Here is a 6,841-nt window from a genome sequence, read left to right as displayed (position 1 = left end):
ATTTTATCCCTAATCTATCCCCAATGAGTGAGCCTGTGGCGACGGTGGCAAGGAAAAACTCCCTCAGACGACATGAGGAAGAAACCTCGAGAGGAACCAGACTCAAAAGGGAACCCATCCTCATTTGGGCAACAACAGACAACATGACTATAACATTAACAATTTTAACATGAAGACAGTTTCGTTGATGTTATAAACTCTTCATTGATGGAAACTTGAGTGCAAAACTGTTCATGATAACTGCAGTCCTAAAGTTAGCAAGTCAACTGTAGTCCTCAGCCATAAAAGCATTACTGTAAGAGTCCAGAGCATCCTCCAGGTATAACCCTCAACTGTCCTCATGGGGCCGTCCTTCACAGGAGCGATGCGATAAAACTCCGACCAGACACAGGGCACCAGGATGGATCAAGCAGGTCCGAGGGGCAGAAGAGGCCAGCATCTCAATCCCAGGACCAACATGTAACTCAGAGGGACAGATTGGGGGGGGGAGAGAGAGAAAGAAAACACATGTGTGGCAGCGGGGGCGTGGTCAAGCGCCGGTCTGTGACAGGAGGGCGGAGTCAGGGAAGGTAAGTGGCAGAATCACAACACCTGAGAACAATTAATCTGTGTTTGTGTGTGTCTTCCCAGTGACCGCGCCCTATTTAAGGAGGGAGAGTGAGAGCAGAGGGGCTGATCTCCGGACTAGACGCTGGCTGTGTGTGTCTGTGTCTAGGCAATATAACGTTGTTCACTGAAAAGTGTGGCAATAAAGCCATTTTGCAAACCTGATCTCTGTCCTGCCGTCCTCAGTGCTCCACCCACACGTAGGGAGTCTTACAGTGGTGCCGAAACCCGGGCCGTGGAGCACCAAATCAGCAGCCCCATGGAGTCCTCCCCGTTCGCCGATCTGGTCCACGCCCTCGCCACGGCTCAGCAAAGCCAGCACCAGGCACTCGTCACGCTCCGAAAGGAGCAGGAGCAGCGCTTCGAAGCCCTGGTGCTGGCCCAGCAGGAAGACCGCGAGGCGTTCCGGCATCTCCTCGCGTCGGCGGGGTCCACCAGCGCTCCGGCCGCGGGCCCGTCTCCCCTCATCGTCACCAAGATGGGCCCGCAGGACGACCCCGAGGCGTTCATCACGTTGTTCGAACAGGTCGCCGAAGCCTCGGGGTGGCCGATGGAGCAGCGCGCGGCGCGCCTCCTCCCCCTGCTCACGGGAGAGGCACAGCTGGCCGCGCTACAGCTCCCCGCCAACCGCCGGCTGGCCTACGCGGACCTCCGCCGGGCCGTCCTCCAGCGCGTGGGGCGCACCCCAGAGCAACAGCGCCAGCGCTTCCACGCGCTGCGACTGGAGGAAGTTGGCCGGCCGTTCGCATTCGGCCAGCAGCTCCGGGACGCCTGCTGGTGGTGGCTGAGGGCCAACCATCGCGACGCCGAGGAAATCGTCGACCAGGTGGTACTGGAACAGTTCGTCGCCCGCTTACCAGATGGAACCGCGGAGTGGGTCCAGTGCCACCGCCCGGCCTCGCTGGATCAGGCAGTCGAGCTGGCGGAGGATCATCTGGCGGCTGTCCCGGCGGCAGGACAGCAGATGGCATCGTCTCTTCTCTCCTCTTCTCTCTCTCTCTCTCCCCCTCCTCCTGTGTCCCGTCCTCGCCCCATTCCCCCACCGCAGAGGCGGGGGCCGGCTCCACCCCAGCCGGCCCGCCGCACCCGCGGTGCCCTCCCGTTTCTCCCTTCTGTGTCTGTCTCTCCCCCACCTCAGGTGAGTGAGCCCCAGATCACCGGTGCAGAGGGAAAGCCCGGGCCGGTTTGCTGGCACTGCGGGGAGCCGGGCCACCTTCATCAGCAGTGCACAGCAATGGAAGTGGGCGCGGTGGTTCGGATCCCCGACGCGCCAGAGGCCGCCCTCGATCGGGCCGGAGCGTATCGCATACCGGTGAGCATCCAAGGGGCTACATATCAGGCGTTGGTGGATTCTGGTTGTAATCAGACCTCAATTCGCCAAAGCCTGGTTCAAAACGAGGCATTGGGGGGAGCACAAGGGGTGAAGGTGTTATGTGTGCACGGGGATGTTCACAGCTACCCTTTGGTGTCGGTCCACATTATTTTCAGAGGGGAAAAATTTATAGTGAAGGCGGCGGTTAATCCTCGCCTTACCCACTCGTTAATTTTGGGGACTGATTGGCCGGGATTTCGGGGTTTAATGACACGCCTAGTAGAGAGTGGGTCCTGCCATTTGACAGGGGGAGGTCCCGGTGTCGCTTTGGCGGGAGCAGCTGTCACAGAGCCGTCTACGTCATCTCCGCGTCAGAGTGAGGAGCCGCCGGCTCCTCCTCTCTCTATTGGGGAATCCCTCTCGGATTTCCCATTAGAGCAGTCGCGAGACGAGACTCTGCGGCATGCGTTTGACCAAGTGAGAGTAATCGATGGTCAAACGCTCCCGCCGAATGCCACCCCGTCCTTCCCCTACTTCACGATTATGAAGGATAGATTATACCAAGTGACGCAGGACACTCAAACTAAAGAGCGAGTCACGCAGCTTTTAATTCCGAAAAGCCGCCGGGAATTGGTATTCCAGGCGGCTCACTTTAATCCCATGGCTGGACACTTGGGGCAGGATAAAACACTAGCCCGAATAATGGCCCGATTCTATTGGCCGGGGATTCGCGGCGATGTCCATAGGTGGTGTACGGCATGCCGCGAATGCCAGTTAGTAAACCCAGCGGCCATTCCAAAAGCGCCTTTGCGCCCTCTACCGTTAATCGAGACCCCGTTTGAGAGAATTGGGATGGATCTCGTCGGGCCATTAGATCGGTCAGCACGAGGGTACCGCTTTATATTAGTTCTGGTGGACTATGCAACGCGATACCCGGAAGCCGTGCCTCTGCGCAATATCTCAGCACGCAGTATTGCAGAGGCACTCTTCCGCGTCATCTCCCGAGTTGGAATCCCGAAAGAGATTCTGACTGATCAAGGCACTACGTTTATGTCACGAACACTGCGCGAACTGTATGGGTTATTGGGGATTAAGCCGATCCGCACCAGCGTATATCACCCACAAATGGACGGTTTGGTAGAACGATTCAACCGCACCCTCAAAAATATTATTAAAAAATTCGTAAGTGAGGACGCGCGTAATTGGGATAAGTGGCTCGAACCCTTGCTGTTCTCAGTGCGAGAGGTCCCCCAAGCCTCCACGGGGTTCTCCCCGTTCGAATTATTATATGGGCGTAAGCTGCGCGGCATCCTGGACGTGCTGCGGGAAAATTGGGAGGAGGGACCTTCACAAAGTAAGAATGAAATTCAGTACGTTATGGACCTGCGTGCAAAACTCCACACGCTCACCCACCTAACTCAGGAGAATTTGCGGCAGGCCCAGGAACGGCAAGCCCGCCTGTACAACAAGGGTACGCGCCTTAGAGAGTTCACTCCGGGAGATAAGGTACTCGTACTGTTGCCCACGTCGAGCTCCAAATTGATCGCCAAGTGGCAAGGACCCTTCGAGGTCACACGGCGAGTCGGGGATGTCGACTATGAGGTGAGGCGAACGGACAGGGGTGGGGCGCTACAGATTTACCACCTCAATCTGCTTAAACTCTGAAACGAGGAGGTCCCCGTGGCGTTGGTGTCGGTAGTTCCGGAGAAGGCGGAGCTGGGGCCGGAGGTTCAAAAAGGAACATTGGCATCACGTACCTCTCCGGTCCCCTGTGGAGACCACCTCTCCCCGACCCAACTCACGGAGGTCGCCCAGTTGCAGACCGAGTTTTCGGATGTGTTCTCGCCCCTGCCCGGTCGCACTAACCTCATAGAGCACCACATAGAGACACCCCCGGGGGTGGTAGTGCGTAGCCGCCCTTACAGGCTACCCGAACACAAAAAAAAGGTGGTTCGGGAAGAACTTCAGACCATGCTCGAAATGGGCATCATCGAGGAGTCCCACAGTGACTGGAGCAGCCCGGTGGTCTTGGTACCCAAGGCCGACGGGTCGGTCCGGTTCTGTGTGGACTATAGAAAAGTCAACGCGGTGTCTAAATTCGACGCGTACCCAATGCCTCGTATTGATGAGCTGCTCGATCGACTCGGCACTGCTCGATTTTATTCGACACTGGATTTGACGAAGGGATATTGGCAGATCCCCTTGACTCCACTATCCCGAGAAAAAACGGCCTTTTCCACACCGTTTGGTTTACACCAATTCGTCACCCTTCCGTTTGGGCTGTTTGGGGCGCCCGCGACGTTTCAGCGGCTGATGGACAGAGTCCTCCGCCCTCACGCCACGTATGCGGCAGCATATTTAGATGACGACATCATCATCTATAGCAATGACTGGCAGCGGCACCTCGAACATCTGAGGGCCGTCCTTAGGTCGCTGAGGCGAGCGGGGCTCACAGCCAACCCAAAGAAGTGTGCGATTGGGCGGGTGGAAGTACGGTACCTGGGCTTCCACTTGGGCAACGGGCAGGTGCGTCCCCAAATTAATAAGACGGCAGCAATTGCGGCCTGCCCGAGGCCCAAGACCAAAAAGGGGGTGAGACAGTTCCTGGGGCTGGCTGGCTATTATCGTAGGTTTATACCTAATTATTCGGACGTCACCAGCCCGCTGACTGATCTCACTAAAAAGGGGGCACCAGATCCGGTCCAGTGGACGGAGCAGTGCCAGCGGGCTTTCTCAGAGGTAAAGGCTGCACTGGGTGGGGGGCCACTTCTACACTCCCCTGACTTTTCTCTCCCCTTTGTGTTGCAGACCGATGCGTCGGACAGAGGGCTGGGGGCGGTTTTGTCCCAGGAGGTGGAGGGGGAGGACCGCCCTGTCCTGTATATCAGCAGGAAGCTGTCGGTGCGTGAGGGGCGCTACAGCACCATTGAGAAAGAGTGTCTGGCCATCAAGTGGGCGGTTCTCGCCCTCCGGTACTACCTACTGGGGCGCCCTTTCACCCTCTGTTCGGACCACGCGCCCCTCCAGTGGCTCCACCGCATGAAAGATGCCAACGCGCGGATCACCCGTTGGTATCTGGCGCTCCAACCCTTTAATTTCAAGGTGGTCCACAGGCCGGGGGCGCAGATGGTCGTGGCGGACTTCCTCTCCCGTCAAGGGGGGGGGGGGGGGGGGGAGTCGGCTGCAGGCCGGACGGCCGCCTGGCCTGAGTCGGGCGGTGGGGGTATGTGGCAGCGGGGGTGTGGTCAAGCGCCGGTCTGTGACAGGAGGGTGGAGTCAGGGAAGGTAAGTGGCAGAATCACGACACCTGAGAACAATTAACCTGTGTTTGTGTGTGTCTTCCCATTGACCGCGCCCTATTTAAGGAGGGAGAGTGAGAGCAGAGGGGCTGATCTCCGGACTAGACGCTGGCTGTGTGTGTCTGTGTCTAGGCAATATAACGTTGTTCACTGAAAAGTGTGGCAATAAAGCCGTTTTGCAAACCTGATCTCTGTCCTGCCGTCCTCAGTGCTCCACCCACACGTAGGGAGTCTTACAACATGTTGTTAGGTATGCCCTAAAAATGACAAGTACTAAATCTGTGTGGTAGGCTCGCAGAGACGAGAGTCTTGACATCAGGCATAACACACAACAATGGCATGTTAATATGGTTAAAAAAAATATCATGACCTGCTCTGGCTGGATGCTTGATTGGGTGATGGGAGCACACTCCTCAGCAATGATGAGATGCAGATGGAACCCTTAAGGCTGGCCAAGACAATTCAGTTACATTTCACCGGGTCTGGGACATGCGACAGAACGTCCGACGGCCGATTCCCTGCAGGCTATGATAGCCAGTCGAGATCTCCACCCTCTCCACCAAAAGATTTCCTGTTGACTCCATGTAACTCAGAGGGACAGATTTGGGAGGGGGGAGGAGGGGAGGGAAAGAAAACACAGGTGGTTAGGTATGCCCAATGTCACCTGAATAAGTAGGAGCAGTATACATATTGCACCGAGTACAAACAGGGACTCCGGCAACTAACTATGACAGCATAACTAAAAGGGCAGAGCCAGAAGGTAACGCAGGCATGAGGGAGCCCCGGGACATAAAGCAGCCAGCCACTACACCGTCAACAAACTCGAGTGAGCAAGCGAGTGGGGACTGACAGCATCCATACATCCCAGTTTACCGAAACACTCTATGTCTGAGGACCCTCTAGAGCTACACCTTTACCTCAAACACCATTAACAAGACAAGCCACCTTCCGGCATGTTTTGGGGAGGTGGGACAAAAGCAGAGAACTCTGAGGAAAACCTTGAGAACACCAGGAGAACATGTAAAAATGACCTGTTGTTAAAATGTTTTGATTGATTGATTGATTGATTGATTGATTGATTGATTGATTGATTGATTGATTTTTTGACTTGGAAACCTTTGCTAATATTTGAGAGTAGACGTATTCTATTCATAATTAAAAATAGTCTATAAGACATTGTTTATTACAAATGACACTGTGATAAAACAACTGTTTATAGTTTTCTCACTCACTTCAACACATTTCAGAAAGTGTCACTGCTCTCAAATGTTTTAACACCTTTCTCCAACCAGACCCACTTCATACAGTGTGAACAAAATGCAATGCTGGCACTAAAACCAAGAGCACTCTACTCAAGAATGAAACATCAAAACCAAATTTCTACAACAAGCCCACTATTTTTCACACTACACTGAACAATTGAGATCACAGCCATCACAAAGTGTGTTCTGGCAACCGAGCTTTGGTGACTGAGAATCATTTTGCCAATGTGGAATAACAGACTGATATTAGCTCATTTGTTTATTCTGTTACTTAGAGGAACTGCTTTGCATATTAATTGCAAACTACTGTATTTAACCCATCGCTGTATGAGACAAAAGCAAGACAATGGATTTGTGCAACA

Source organism: Neoarius graeffei, chromosome 10, assembly GCF_027579695.1.
Source record: "Neoarius graeffei isolate fNeoGra1 chromosome 10, fNeoGra1.pri, whole genome shotgun sequence".
Lineage (NCBI taxonomy): Eukaryota > Metazoa > Chordata > Actinopteri > Siluriformes > Ariidae > Neoarius > Neoarius graeffei.
The sequence above is the reverse complement of the archived record's forward strand: the minus strand, read 5'-3'. Positions refer to the sequence as shown.